Source organism: Mus caroli, unplaced genomic scaffold, assembly GCF_978045245.1.
Source record: "Mus caroli unplaced genomic scaffold, Mus_caroli_1 scaffold_5, whole genome shotgun sequence".
NCBI classification, from domain to species: domain Eukaryota; kingdom Metazoa; phylum Chordata; class Mammalia; order Rodentia; family Muridae; genus Mus; species Mus caroli.
In genome coordinates, this window is record NW_028227260.1 from 2,041,979 (window position 1) to 2,058,427 (window position 16,449).

Here is a 16,449-nt window from a genome sequence, read left to right on the forward strand (position 1 = left end):
AGGCATGTGGAATGGACAAAAAAAAAAAAAAAAGAACAAAATTAGAGAGCATAATTTTCAAGTTCTAGGTGAAAACTAACTTCCTCCTAGGTATGACTAAAGTGCTTCTTGAGCTAAATTGTGTCACTGAAGCTAGTGCTGGTAGCAGTGATGGTGCTTGTGAGATATGCTGTTAACTCTGTCAGCCAAGTTTCTCTTGAACACACTGTAAATCCCAGGGTGACAACAAGCTTGTAACAATTCTTCTGCCATGACCCCTAACTGCTGGGTTTACAGATGTGAGCCATTCTGGACCATATGCTAAATTTTCAACCTATAAACCCTGGTGTTATGGTACACACCTGTAACCCTGACACTTTCTGGCTGAGGCAAAAGAATATTGAGCTCCATGCAAGACACAGTAATGTTGTTAAATACCTGGAAAACAAAAATTATTGTTTTTTTTAACCTAAAAGACCAAACTTTTAACTAGCAATTTATTTTTCTTACCTATTTTTTTTTAAAAGATGGAGTCTCCCTATGAAGCCAAGGCTTCCTTTAAGCACTTGGTCTCCATAGCTCAGCCCCTTGACTGCCAAAACTACAAGTATGCTCCATTTACCATCACCTAACTAGAACTTTCTGTTTGAATCCCTAATGTATTTCCTATATACTAGATCTTATATAAATATACAAATTTTGGGCTGGAGAGATGGTTCAGTGGTTAAGAGTACTGACTGCTCTTCTAGAGGTCCAGAGTTCAATTCCCAGCAACCACATGGTGGCTCACAACCATCTGTAATGAGATCTGATGCCCTCTTCTGGTATGTCTGAGGACAGCTACAGTGTACTCTCATACAAAATAAATAAATCTTAAAAAAAAAAAAAAGATATGTTTTAAAAATATATACAAATTTCTATTACTTCTATCTCTCTATTGCTTTATCTGGTGGCTTATCTACCTAATACTAAGTCAGAAAAAGAAAATCTCATTTGTCCACATTTTTTTTTCTTCCTACTCAAAAAGATAATCTGGAAAATACATCCAACTGTAGCAGCACTTTAAAATTTGACATGTGATAGGAAACAGAGTCTACTAAGTGTACTATGGAAATGTGTAAGTGCTGTTGTCTCTATAAATCACCAAATGGATGTGAAATTTCATTTCCACAATTTTAACCAGAACTTTCAGACAGTGCATCACACTGAGCAGTAGTAAAATCTCTTTGTCTTGAATGTCACTCCACTGAATGCAAGCTCAACCTGTACAGAGTGAAAAAACTTGGTCTTTAAAAGGATGCCCTCTAAGGCAGGCATGGTGGCACACATCTAAAATCCCAGCACTCAGAAGGCAGAGGCAGGTGGATCTCTGTGAGTATGAGGGCAGCCTGGTCTACATAGTACATTTTTGGATATCCAAGGTCATTTAGAGAGACTTTGACCCCAGTCCCATCCCCCTCCTAAAAGGAAAGAAACAAAAGAAAGAAAAAGAAAGAAGAAGGGAAAGGAAGGAACGAAGGAACAAAGGAAGGAAGGAAGGAAGGAAGGAAGGAAGGAAGGAAGGAAGGAAGGAAGGAAGGGAGGGAGGGAGGGAGGGAGGGAGGGAGGGAGGGAGGGAGGGAGAGAGGGAGGGAAAGGGAAAGAAAAAAGGGAAAGGAGAGGAGAGAGGAAAGGAAAGGAAGAAAGGAAGAAAGGAATGTGGAAATACTCCTTTTTTTGCTAAATAAATATGACTTGATATTTACCTGGCAAAATAAACTAACTATATATTTGGCTATGACCTAAAACTTCAAGTTAGCCTCAGTGAGAACAAGCTTTACAGATCCTATCTTGCAATTTAGGCTTTGATCAGTTAGAGGCAATTCCCACACCAGAATTATTTCTACCATCAAGATAAGCTGCTTGGTATGTTCTGGGTTGGGTCTTTGGCAGAATACAACTGAATGGTTAAGCAACCACAAAATACTTTAAGTTTTTTTTTTTTTTTGATACTCATCAATTACTCTTTACTATACCACTGACCACTCAAACATTCTTTCTTCTTCAGAGCCACTCTGATCTTTATATTTCCCATCTTTCTACTAAGGTTTACCTCTCATGTTTCCATAAAACACTTGATAACTCTCACTGTGTTTCAACACCTGTATTTGGATCTGAGAGTTCAAGGATACCATAGATGTGATTCTTGCTCTAAAGTAACTCAATTTCAAGATAGCCCGAGCTATAATTAACTGGAAATAGACTATCCCAAATATGAATGTGTGTAAGGGCCACAGCCATTTCCTCCTGTTTATTTTAATCCAAATAGATACTTCTCAGCATACAAAGAAAGTCCTCATAAACAACCTGAACACACACATACCATCATTGTTTCTTTGTTACTCCCCTCTGGATCTCTGGCTGTCATGCATAAAAGCTCTTCTGAGTCCACAAGTTCAGAGAGGATGCTGAGAAAGGCATAGTGAATAGGTCTGAAATATAAGGCAGGCATGCTAGCAAATCCTGTCTGTCAAGACATGACCTGGCCCCTAAATATTGTCTCCTGACAGGGAAGTCATGTGTTTTGTAGCTCTGGGCTCCACTGTTTGAAATTCTTCACTGTTTGAATTTCCCCAATTAAAGATTCATTCTAAGGATTAAAAGGCTATGACAGTTTTATCTTATCTATATGAATTCTCTCCCAACATGCTCTGAAGACCACTGTCCTAAAGAAATAGAGATGTGGTATGTGTACAGGGAAGGGGAGGCAAGAAGAGGATAACAGATAGGCAAATATGGATTCACTGCATGTTAAATTAGGTCAGGTGGGGAGATACCTTAGAGGGACCAGAATATCAGAAGTGAGAGAGAAAGGAAAAAAAAAAAAACTAGTGTAAACTTTTTCTATTTCAAATATTGCTAAAACTGGTCTGGTATCAACAAGTATGGTAATTGTTTTGTATTTCCATCTTTTATAGAATAGTAGCATGTTCGTAAAACTCGGAACTTGATCTCAAATTAATCAGATTGAATAGCTTTCAAAATAATGAGGTGTGTGTGTGTGTGTGTGTGTGTGTGTGTGTGTGTGTGTGTTCGTGAGCATATAGTATGCACATGATATTCCTCAGGAATATCATCCAGCTGCTCTTTAAAATAACATTTTTATTTATCCTTTGATATATATATATATATATATATATACATATATATATAATAAAATTTTAAGCATACCCATACTTATTTCCCCTTCAACTTCCTCAAGACCCCACCCAAAAAGATCCCTTCCCAACTTCATGTCCTTTGTAAAATAAAATTAATCTTGATGTGTTTGTTCTATTAGTGCTACCCATGTGCACCTGGATGAGGGGCTACCCACTGGAACATAAGCTCCCCCAGTGGCCATACTCCAAAGAAAATTAACTCCCTGCTACAGCAGCCATCAATATACAAATAGATCCTCAGGTAAGGGTGAGGCCTTGTGAGCACCTTCCTATACATGTTGCAATTTTTACTGTCATCTTCCTCCTTTGAGACTGTCTTTTATTGGCTTCCAGTTCACTAATTCTGCTAGGCTGATATGCCAGTGTTCCATACTGACTCCTAGTTTCCTCCTACTCATTGCAGGGAACACAATGCACTACTCTTCCTAGCATTTTTATGTGGTTCTTGGGTATCAAGCTCCTTTGCTCAGGTTTGCAAAGCAAACATTTTTCTGGCTGAGCCATGCCCACAAACCCTTCAAAGATAGTGTTTCAAAATGTCCATGGCGCCAGGTGTGGTGGCGCACGCCTTTAATCCCAGTACTCAGGAGGCAGAGGCAGGCGGATTTCTGAGTTCGAGGCCAGCCTGGTCTACAGAGTGAGTTCCAGGACAGCCAGGGCTACACAGAGAAACCTTGTCTCGGAAAAAAAAATGTCCATGGCATAATTTCTCACTTGAAAATTTTCTAGTTTCAAACAAGAAACTTGAAGAACACACTTATATAGGAGTCAAAGGTTTGGTGAGTCCAGATAATATTTGTATAATTGTATATCTCAAAGGGTTAGAAAAAAGAATTTCAAAATGTTTTTGCCATAAAGAGTTGGTAATTTGAAGAGACAGATACCTTTAACTTAATTATACAAGATATGGATGCACTGAAATACCACATGGATCTCATTAGTGTGTACAATTTTTATATTTCATGCATCAGTTAAAGATCAAAAAACATGATACATATGAAATGTCAGTGAAACCCATTATGTTGTGTGCTTACTAAAAAAATCAATTAAAAATAAGAATACAGTACAAAGCATACACTCTCATATGCTAAAAATAAAGTAAATAAAAATATATTGTAATACTCAATAAAATGGACATGAAGCATTTATAGAGTTGGGACTCTGTATTAGGTATTTTCTCTGATAAATTGATTTTAACAAAGAAATCATGAGTGTCTACAAGTGAACATGGAAATAAAATGTCACAAATACAGATTACTTCTCAGCTCCATTAAGTTCAGTAAATTTTAGGCAATCATTAGTTTTTAAAGGAATTTTCATCATTACAAATAAATATAGGGAAGAACAAGCAAACAGTCGTTCCTCTCATGTAGTAATCTATATTATACTATTGGTATCAAACCTATATACTAGATTGGAAGTACTCTGAAGGCAAGGATTCTATCAAACTATGTTGAGAACCCAAAAGACATCTGAAATACAAAAATCACTCACTGTGTAGTTTCTTCTAAATGAACTAAGTAGATTAATTCTGGAAGTGCTCAGTAAATGTTGAATGATAAGAGATGGGAAGCCTTGGTATTTTATTTATCATACATAGCTGACTGAATATGGAATGTTTAACAGTCACTTACATGCTACAATCAGGACCCCTTACTGCTTTTGCCTTTTTAACTCAGAACCTTTTTTTTTTAATATAGTTTTGTTTTGTTTTTGCACAACGGAGATAAATGTTTATGATTTTAGTTTTCGATTATTTTCTTTTTAGTAAAGCTCCCTCTTTTTTGTGTGTCTGGGTACCACAACTTTTTACCTCCTTAACACCACTTACTGGAGGACATTAAAGGTCTTAATGTTATGTCAAAGAATATCTTCATCTAAGGGAAAGAGAAATCTTTAACTCTGATGAGCATCTAACAGCGTGTCGTCTAGTTAAACGAAATGTCTACATCTTGCCAGTTAAGAAGAGTCAGTAAAGAACCTAAAACAAAACCCGTAAGATGAGTTTGGTTTCAGATAAAAGGAGCTGATAATAAACCAAAAATCTTCCTCATAAACTTCCCCATATCCACACAGAGATTAGATTCCAGTTTGACCTGACCGTATCACTCTTGCTTTAATCAAAGTGCATTTGATATTCGCTTCCTTGAGCGAACTGGTTTTCATAGCAGATTCGGTCGCAAGGTTAAAGAATCGGTAACTAATCACTCTTACAAGCAGAGTAGCCTCTCTGGTTCTGCTTGGGTAACCTCTCTGGTTCTGCTTGAGTATGCCTTGGGTATGCCTGCAGCGGTGTCCAAAGCCTACGTTTTCAGCAAGGGAACTTCAAGTCTGACCCCTGCAGGCAGATAAGTGAAATACACACTTCCAGCCAGATCCTGGCATTTCTTTTAGAGTCTGGAGTTCTAAAACTGACAACACTCAGACTAAGCACAACAAAGATACTGACAACATTTACATATTTTAGCCGTCTCTTTCATCTTACAATTTTCTCTGGGAGCATAGCAAACAGTTGATTAAGAAGAATTTAAATTACTTTTAACAAATATTCTGATGTGGTCAGTCATATTTTTTTTCTTATCTATTGAACTCTAACTGATTTGGAACAACTGGGATACTGAAATAATGTGGACAAAAATTATCCTGATTTGGCCCATCTTTTCTTAATCAAACAAATTACTCTCTGACCAAGTACTTCCCCATCCCCCTCGTCAATGTAAGGCCTAGGTTTCCATAACTACCTTGGATGTCTATTTACCACACAAGGGATCAAAGCCAGCAGACATCCACAAGCACAGTTAGCCTTAAAACTTTGCAGGAATGTCTGTGGATAGCATACAACTACCAATTAACAGATTTGTTTGAAGCCTATGCGGTCCACAGCCAGACAAACTCAGAACAGGAGTCACACTGAACACTAAGGAAAAAACCAACTCAAAAATTACTTTGAAACAACCAACAAATATCTTTTCGTTGACAAGTCCTACAATGGTAACATTTCCTGAAAGATGGGCAGTAGAAAAACAAATAAAATCTTAACATATGCTGAAGACATCAAACTATCTAAAGCATATACAAAAGCTTAAAACATCTGTTAAAAGGGAACCATTTCTCAGATACACATTTAAAATTCCAGTTATAGCATCTTCCTATTAAGTGTCATAAAACTGCCTGATCTCAATGATGGGACAAAGGAAATCAGAAAGGTCTTGTCTTTTAAACTTTTCAAGGCTTTCATTTCTAAAGAAATGAAGCTACACAGAATACTTGAGACACTGTATGCTAGTAACAGAACAAGAAGAAAAGGAACATCGATGGAGAGGTTTTGCTTTTACAGTAGTCTTTCTGGGTGGGTAATTCCAGACTCGCAGACTAGCCTCTAACTTGCTGTTCTCATTATTTTTAATCTTTTCTCTTTTTTTCCTTTTTCTTTTGTCTTTGCCTTCACTTCGCCATTTGTTCGATGAGGATCAAGTTGCCCTTCATTCTCTCCATGGAGATGTGGTTGAGAATAAATAGATGATGTTTGTAAAGGACTTTCTAATCCTCTGAGGAAAGATTACTACCAGGACTTTCATTATTAAGCCAGATGTCCTTGGGCATTTTAACTCCAATCTAAAGAATGCAAAATGGGCTGATCAAACTGAGTCACAGCTTCCTTGCATCAGCAGCATCTTAGCCTCACAAAAAAATAGCAGCCGGGAGACCTAGAGACTAAAAGAAAAGTCATCTCAGCTGCTTAGTATATTTCTCTAAAGTTATTGGGATTCTAAAATCCCAAAATATGCCTGGTAGGGAATTTCATCTGGAGATTCTATTTTTTTTTCCAACTTGAGAATGAAATATTTGTTCTTAGTCTGTGGTGGGACAATGAATGTGACTTGCTATTTAGGGAGGATATTTGCAGTTGTGGGAATGTCATAAGCAAACCTGTTGTTTTTGGCTGGACTTCTATAACAGGTGGCCATGCCTTTCCTTTTGCCTGGGAATGCAGCAAATTCCTTCTCAAAGAAGAATCTGAAAAGTTTTCCATTTTTGATCAAAGTGCCAAGAGAGGTTGGCACACTTTAAAATGACTTCCTGATGAACTCGTCAGGTTTATGTTTGTTTGCTTGCTTGTTTCATTTACCTTATAAGAATTTTGACCTGCACTGTTCGTCTGCTGACAATCTGGTAAGAGCCCAAACTTTCTGAGTCTTACACACAAACATGTAGCCTTCTAATTCTGTTGGCGAGTTTTTGGCTATGGAGAATTTCTAACTAGTTAGTGGTAGGGATCTGTTCTGGCTTGCCATCCCACTGGTCGGCATTTGCACAGCCCTAGGGACAGATCACTTACCAGCAAGAGGATTGTGTTTCATTGCTGAGCTGATGACACATGGGTTGGTTTGATAGCTAACCCTGCAAATACAGCCAGGGGCTGCTGGGCCTAAGATGACAAATTGGATGTTATTCCTCTGCCTGAATGAAGTAGTAAGGTCTCTTCCCCTCCCCCAACAAGAGAAACAAGAACAAATCTGGGACTCGCCCATGCAGTAATGCTACCATCTCAAGCCTGGTTTCTTATATGAACAATGATCTCTACTCTTGCACCTCCTCCCCCAGTCTCTTCCTCTTTTTCAAGTACCCAATAGGCAAAAGAACAATGTTATATATGTATCCAGAGATGTGGGATGAAAAGATGGCCATTCATTAAATAACTAAGGAGTTACTACATGCCTACTTGTACAGTTAAAACTTCAACACTGGGCTGTTTTCCAACTTCATACAAATGCCACAGTTACACATGGGAAAAATCATCCCAAGCTCTGGACAAGCCTGCCTTAGGCATCAGACAGAGGGAGTGTCACCCCATTCCAGAGGAACTGTGTGGGCACAAAGATTCTAAAAATTGAGTTCACACATCACCGAGGACAAGACAGGTGGCTTCACACAGCATCAAATAACTTCTTTGTTCCGGCTTAGGACCTTTGTGAAAAATAGTATTGTGTACCTATTCTCTTTCTTGCTCCTATCTAGTAAGCCTCCTTGCCCCTTTTGTCTATCTCATGTGGTTGCTAGAAATTCAAAGAATGGGGCTGGTCTCTAAGATCGCAAAACTTCGAGAAAGCCAGCCTCTGCACCACTCTCCAGCTAGGCAGATGCGATTTGCTGAAAGCACACACACAGTCTTTCATGTGCTTCTTTCTGTACTCGCTACAATTGCCCAAGCACGATTCCATAAGAGCAAGTTAGAGAATAAGAAATTTGAGGGTCTTTGCTCCTGACCTTTCTGGCAGGGCCTCTGCTTTACCTCTGCAGCAGTGAAACAGAAAGTTGTAAACCCCTTGGCCCAACCACTAATGGGAAGGTTTACTTTCGCCTAAAGTGAACACTTTGGGGTGAGGCACACCCAACCCAACTGGAAGAAAAAAAGAGAAGAGGTTTTCCGGTGACAAAACAGATGCTCAATTTCGCACCCGGAGTTACTCAGCTCTGGCACGAGTAAGTAGAATCCCTGCCCTGGAATCTCCGTCTTTCCCAGTCACTGAAAGACTTTTACTTTTGTCTTCCCCTTATGAGTATCGATCTTGGCAATAAAACACTGACGTAAGATTATTTTTTTTTTACCACAACTGTGATAGAGTTGTAAATTACACCCTCTTCTAGGCTTTGTAATCCAGTCTTTCCTTTTCTCTTTTTCCTCAACGGCAAAGCTATAAACCTCATAAACTTCTACCTAAGTTGATAAGGAATTTTATCCCTATGCCCTAGAGCGACGGAAGAAGCTGCTGGCTTAAAATTCTTTAGGTAATCCTCAAGACCGTTCTCCGTTCAGTACTTCCAAGACTGTGTTCTTATGTCCAGCAGCAACACAAAATACAACTCCTAAAGTGCTAGAATGTTGTTTTTTTTTTTTTTTTTTAAGTCTGTAACACCCTCCCCTCCTTCCCCCCTCCCCGCGCCTGCCTCCGCTGGAAGTGCAGCTTGTTCCATCCAGACTGGTTTCGCCTTCTCAGCCTCGGACACACAGTAAAGTGCTCAAAATGTGAAAGCAAAATAAGATAAGAGTCCCAGCGTGCTTCTTTGTCAGACTGTGCAGTTGTCTTTATTCTAACCTGAAGCATAATAGGGTAGAGGCTAAAAGCTTGAGATGAATCCAGCACAATACATTCCAGAGGCCCGCAAACTGGAATTGATTTGCATATTCCACAAACCGCTTTGAACCTTTTACAAAGACTGCCTGACATCAGCAACCACTCTTAGAAGCAAAAGCTGGCACGGGTAGGTAGTAAGGACGAGGCAGTGAGGTGACGGCAGGTGATGTGCTTTCTAAGGTAGCCTTAGGAAGAAAAGGCAGTCCCCTCCTTCCACCTAATGGATCTGCTGGAACCCTGCATTTGATCACTCCGCACGCTCTCGGGAGTAACAGGTCGCAGGGGTCCCAAGCTAAATCCCTCCTTCTGTGGCTGGCGCCACAGCTACAATCACAACCCTCAAGCTTACCTGCCTCATGTTTAGAATTCCATGACCCATCCGGCAGGGAGCAAGCTGCTCGGAAGCGCACCCGCAGGCTTCCAAGCGCAGACACCAAAGCCGGCAGAAAAGCCCACAAGACAAAAGCAACTCGGTGGAATCCACAGGCAGCAAAGAGCACGTTTTTCGTCCCCCTCCCTTTTTATTCTTTGATCTGCTTCTTTACGCTCTCTACCCAAGACAATGTCAAGTTTCTCAACCTTTCCTTTTCCAGCCTATGAAAAGTCGGGCGCAGGCTAGCGAGGACCGCCTGGCTCTTATTTCAAATCAGTTCACAGGGACGTCGTAGGCGGCGGGCTCCGGTCGCGGAGAGCCTCGCCAATCAGGAACAGTGGGTGGACCTGGGTGCAGGAGAGGCTGCCTTTACCAGGATTAGGGCAGCTTTCAGGAGTCAAATGACTGGAAGCAGCTGGATGTTGTGTCAGAGCTCCCAAAGTAAAGGATGAGTTCTATTCTTGTCTAACAGACTGCATCTGCTCAAAGCTTAACTAGCTCCGGGCCTTAAATCCTTGCACTTTAAGAGCCCCTTAAAAGCATTAAAGCATTTTAAAGGTGAAGAATTATTTCAGCGAGAAAACCTCAACCCTCAGGACCCAAAGATATTTTTTAAAGTGTATCTTGTTCTAGATGCCTAATTTTGTAAAAACAGTGGAGGGAAAAACCACACTGCTGTAAGTATCACTTTAACTGAAATAAGCAACCAAGACACACAGTTACCCACCTCATCTTCACATAAACTCTATATCCAACCTACAAGAAGCAAATGTTAATGGGACTGAGCAAACAAACATTTTGAAATACAGGACTTGAGGAAGACTCTTCACCGATGGTGACTGAAAGCACAATTTCAGATAAAACATTTCCTAATTAGAACAATGAATACAGAAATTTAGTTAAGAAAACTTCTTTTTACATAAGTGTATGTACCTCTAGCTGTGTTTGAGTTTAACAGTGCTGAACTGGTAAGCTCACTAATTAATATATATATATATATATATATATATATATTAACAAGTGCTCACAGTTTGAGGATAATCCAATATATATATATATATATATTAAGTTTTTGCAGTATTAGTAAATAATAACAGATAAAATAATGATTTAGTGGTTTCAGGAGTGCTGGAGGTGTGGTTCAATACGTGTGAGCTTGGCTGAGTTCTCTGAGATTTTGGCAGCAGGGCACTGGCACCTGGGAGTCCATAGCTCTGCCTCAGCTCCCCACTGAGAAGTTTTAGAGTCCCCCGTAATCACACCAGCTGCCCTCAGTCCATTTATTTGTTATTTGTTCTTCAGAGTCATTCACTATGGCCTAGACCCAAGCTTCTTTAGCCTTTTCACATGGTGATACCTTACTAAAACAAATCACACACACACACACCACAGATACACACACACACACACCACAGATACACACTGAGAGAGAGAGAGAGTCCTAATGTTTTAAATACGTTTATAATGTTGTGTTGCACAGTATTCACAGTCATCCTTAGCCACATGCATCCTTAGGGTCATGGGTTAGGTTGAACAAGGTTGGGTAGATGAAGGCTTCTAAACTTTGAAATTACTAGCATTTGCAGACAAATAATTCCTCACCATGGAGCTGGCTGTTCAGTGTGTTGTCATATATTTATCAACATCAGGACCTTTGCCCACTAGATGATCATAACTGATTAATAAAATATAAAGATATCACTGGATGTCTTCTAGGGATCAAAACCAATGTTTGTTAAAACCAATTCTAGTTAATCATGCCCTTGATCTAAGAGAAACTGATTGGGTTGGTATACCAATGATGCTGGGAATCCATATTTTATCCCAGTGCCAACGGGCTCTGATTGACTTTGAGAAAGTCTGCATCTACCACTGCCCTAGATAGATCTTAGCTCACCATGTGCTTGAAGTTGGATGACTATGTATACATAGGGGGGAAAAAGGAAGCAATCTGGATCTAGAAAGAAAACAGGCCCAAGTATGGAGAAACTTTTAGGTAAGAAACACCCAAGTAATCACTCGTCAGGATTTGAAATAAATTAAGCTTAATGTTTCATCACTTGGAAATTAAGCATTAAAATATTTCAACTTATTTGCCTTCATTTTTTTTTAACATTTGTTTAGTGTATGTGCCTCCTGAATGCTGACATTACATATGTATGCCACAATCCTGGGCTTCAAGTTTAATTATGGCTTACAACTTAATAATTCTATGCATTTAAGAGGTAGAAATATCTTAACGGTTTCTGTGTTAACTGATTAAATGTAGCTGATGCTTTATTCTTTTCCTTTAAAAACTTTGCAAAGACACTCATGCTTTGAATTTAGAGATAGATTTTGTTTGCTTTCTTTTGATCTGTGTCTTTAAACAGGGATTTGTTGTGCTGTGTAATCTGGTCTCAAACATCTGTGCTCAAAAGATCCCATTGCCCCAGTCTCCTGAGCCCTGTAACTTTAGGTGCACTTCATTGCAACCATCTACAAAGGTTTTTTTTTTTTCCACACCTATTGTCATAGCATTTCTGTCCATTGGCAATTAAAGCCCCATCTTGACTTAAGTACAATCTTCTTCTGCGCCCCAAAAGTAACTCAGCTACATTTTTACTATGATTTCATATCATACTTTTAAGAGGAAAATTATTTAAAAGTTGTTTTGCTTTTACTGAATTCCATCCCTAGATCCTGAGGCCATTGATAACTATATCAATCAGAACTCCTTAGAGAAACAGAATCTAAAATACATATATATCATTTCTGATATAGAGAATTTTTTCAGTCTTTTATGACTGAAGAGGCACACACTCCTAATATTCATAGGTCAATTGGCAGGTGCTAACCCTGTAGTACATTGAGGAAGGATTTTTTTTTTCTTTTTCAGGGAAACCTCACCTTTGTATTAAAATTTTTAACTGACTGTATGGGTTCACTTATATTATCAAAGATAATCTCCTTCACGTAATGTCAACTGACTATAAATGTTAACATCTACAAAATGGCTGCAGGTTTAGCCAAGATTAACTGAGTACCATGGCTAGCCAAAATGACAAAGACAAATCAATATCCTATGCAAATATTTATATGCTCCTTATAACAAAGAACACAGAGAGAGCATATTATAAATATCCATTAAATAGTACAAGAAACAAAAATTAAAACACTTATCAATAGAATATGCTCTTCTGTACGCATAAGGAAATGTTCTCATAGATTTATCATATTCTTTTCAATTACAAGGTAAGAGACACAAAAATATGAGATTAAGTGACTTCTGACAATTCCACACCAAGTTATACTATCAATCAAATGTCAGAAGAGAATGTAATTATTTTCACACCAACTCTCAAAAAATTTACATCCTTCATACTGTCTTTGGAAATCAATCAAAAATGTGTTTTAGCAAAATGGGGGAATTAAACAAGAAAAGAAGAAGTCATTGAAACTGCAAGCAGAAGAATCACTATAAAATGAAATAAGAAAAGTCTAGGAGGAAGAGCTAGCAGAGAGGATGCTGTAAAGTAAACAGTGACACTGACAGATGATTACCTGTGAGGACAAACGGATGCTCATGAATGTAAGTAAAATCTGAGGCTATTAATAACTCCAAAAAAGCAAAAAAAAAAAAATCATAGTAACAGAAAACTCTTTAACTTGACAGTGAACTCTGATGCATAGAAGCAGAGACTGTGTGTTATTTAATGTAGTATCCATCTTTCTCTCATTGGTTTGTTGTTTTTCTGAGACAAGATATTTCAAGGTCTTGCTAGTCCAGGCTCACCATAAATTTGCAATCTTCCTGCCTCTCAATATCCTGAGCGTTGGGATCAGACATGAGCACCAAGCCTAGTGTTCTCTGGTTTCTCTTTTCTCTCTCACTTCCTCTTGCTCTGTATGTATGCATGTGTGCTCATGTATGTATGGACATGCAGAGGCCAGAGGACAACTACGATGTCTTTTCCAAGGCACCATCTATCTTTTTACATTTGATGAGACACCATTTCTCACTGCCCTGAAACATACCAAGTGGACTAAGCTGGCTGCCCAGTAAGACCCAGGGATCCAACTTTTCCACCATTTGCTCTTCTTTCCTCTTCCTCTTCTTCCTTCATATATTCTCCCTCCCTTCCAGTTTCCCATTCTCCCTTCCTTCTTTCAGTCATTTATTCCTTCATTTTTGGTACTAGATGCTGAGTACAGGGAAGGAAAAATTCATTGTTTGCCCTTATACAGAATAAAAAGATAATGTCTAAAATTCTTAAGTCAATAAATAGCAGTAGAAAAATAGTATGTGAAATGTGGAAGTACATAGCAAATGAATTATTTCCCAGTTGAAAATTAATTCTTTAGGGTGGAATAGGGAAGGGCGAGGCTTCTGTTCTTCATTATGAGTTTTCAATACTCCTGCACATAACCATGTATTATTTTGATAAAAAGTAAATCAGTTTGTAAAAGGACACTGGGTAGTTATTAAATCAGTCTCTTGTCCTTGAATTCATGTTCTTTAAACTGGTAATGTTTCACAATTATCTGGCCAATGGTTTTAGCCTAATGGCCTTCTATCAACCCCAATATAATGCTGCCACCTCATGATTAGATGAGCTGATTGGCATTTCCTGTTTCTCCTACTACAGCTTTAATTTGCTCCGGATTTATGATTGATTCACTGTGTGCATCCAGAGTTCCATACATTGCTCTAATTCAAACTGTTTTAAACATCCCTTTCTTACTGCTGTCAAGAGTGAAGTTTCTACAACACAAATACCTTACTGATTAGTTAGCCTAATCAACCCCCCTTTTATTTTACACATAATTGGTATCATTTTCTATTTAAATCCTCTATTTTTGTTGTAGATTTACGTGTGGTTAGGAATAGCTGGTTAATCTTGTTCATATTATATCCTTGGTTTTTTTTTTTTCTTTTACTTCTTATTCTTATTTTTTCTCAGTTACTTTATATCTAAAACATTTTCCCTAAAACCTTTAATATGCTGTGGTGGTTTCAATAAGAATGACCCCCAAAGGTTCCTATATTTAGATGCTTAGGGAATGGCACTATTTGAAAGCATAGGAGGTGTGGCCTTGTTGGAAGAAGTATATAACTGGAGATGGCCTTTGAGTCTTCAATAGCCCAAGCCAGGCCTAGTGTGTCTCACTTCCTGAAGCCTATAGATCCAGATACAAAATTATCAACTTGTTCTCTAGCACCATGGCTCCCTGTGACTTGCCATGCTCCCTGCAATGATGACAATGGAATCCAACCTATGAAACAAGCAAATCCCAATTAAATACTTTTCTTTATTGAGTTGCCGTGGTAATGGTGTCTCTTCACAGCACTAACACATGGACTAAGATTGCTTAATAGTGTGTGTGTTTTAATAATCAATTATTTTAAAAATTCACTTTTAACAAGGCATGATAATGCATACCTTTAATCACAGTACTTGGGAAGCAGAGACAGAAGAATCTCTGTGAGTTTGAGGTCCGTCTGTTCTACTTAGAGAGCTCCAGGCTGGCCAGAGTTATATAGACCCTGTCTCAAAAAAATTAACTTTTATGCATTAGATCTCTTTGTGTCTATGTTAGAATTAAGCAAATTAGCATGCTTTCTTTTTAATCATGTGGATATAAGAATCTGCAAATAATAGTCTTTATCCTATAAATATGTTTACAGATGTGAAGTGTGCTTCGAGTATCCAGTAATAATAATTCTTCTCAAATGCTTGTTTCACATTATAGGATAGCAACTGACTGAATCTTTTGTGATCTGGTCAACAACTCCTTTCCTATTGTCCTGTAACTAACTCCAATAAAGCTGAAAGATTAAAAAAAAAAAAAACAATCTGCAAACCTGCAGATAAACTTTTCCTGAGAAGAAGATTTGAGCAGGATTTTTGCACTCCTTTTATAAGAAAACGGAGTGCTTATATTTAAATTGCTATTTCTCAGGTGTACAGAAAGATTGTCAGGATGACAGTGTTGAGAAAAAATGGCAAATACCCTCTCCTGTTTCACTCAAAGCGTGTATGCTTAGATTGAAAATGAAGATAAAGATATAAAATGCTTATGAATAAGGATTTACAAATCTCTTCCCTTTGTTAGGCACATCAGGTTCCTTGTCATTCTTATTCAGTAGCCAAGGAAATAATATTTGCTCTCATTTATTTATAATTGGATAGCTTTTGCTGCTGGGAAGCACTTGTGAGAACCCACACATAAGCTTTCCTATATTGTATCTCTGGTGCAAGATAAACATACTAAGGGTGCTTCACTGGAAGAATTACAATAGGATTCACTGAGGTCCAAATATCTGAGAAACCACATCAAATGAAGCTAAATGTATTCTTTTTTTAAAGTATTAATTTAATTGTATAAATAGTGATGCTACTCAGTTATTTTAATATGAATAATTTAAGTAACATCATACATGGGATAAAATAACTTTATTTATATTTGTACCATTATCTAAGGTGAATCAAAATCCCTTGTGATAATTCTTCTAAACTATATTTGTGGGAGTGAGATAATTTTGTTATGTTCACCTTTAGAAACCAATCAGTTAGCACATAAATGAACTCTTCTTCAACATGAAAATATTAATGCACCCCAGTTAAGGGATTTCAAAATGACCTGATTTAACACATACTAACAGGTCTGGTGAAATTGAAATGTGGATATCAAAACCAGAGAGCAGTGCTACTTAGTTAAATAAAAACCCCAGGAGATATTTATTCTGAATTCAAACACAAGGTATGAATGAAAGAGA

At 38.1% G+C, this 16,449-nt stretch overlaps 1 protein-coding gene across 3 annotated transcripts in view; it reads right to left on the reverse strand.

The window, feature by feature from the left end:
- Window positions 1–16,449, reverse strand: part of Mid1 (midline 1) — a 369,236-nt gene that overhangs the window by 168,957 nt on the left and 183,830 nt on the right. For 2 of the 3 annotated variants that reach the window (XM_085837899.1, XM_085837896.1), the window contains exon 1: window positions 9,666–9,937. The exons of the other annotated variant lie outside the window; for it this stretch is intronic. The gene's annotated coding sequence lies outside the window, so the exon portion shown is untranslated. Of the gene's footprint in view, window positions 1–9,665; window positions 9,938–16,449 lie in introns of those variants that run through there. 3 annotated transcript variants of the gene reach the window in all.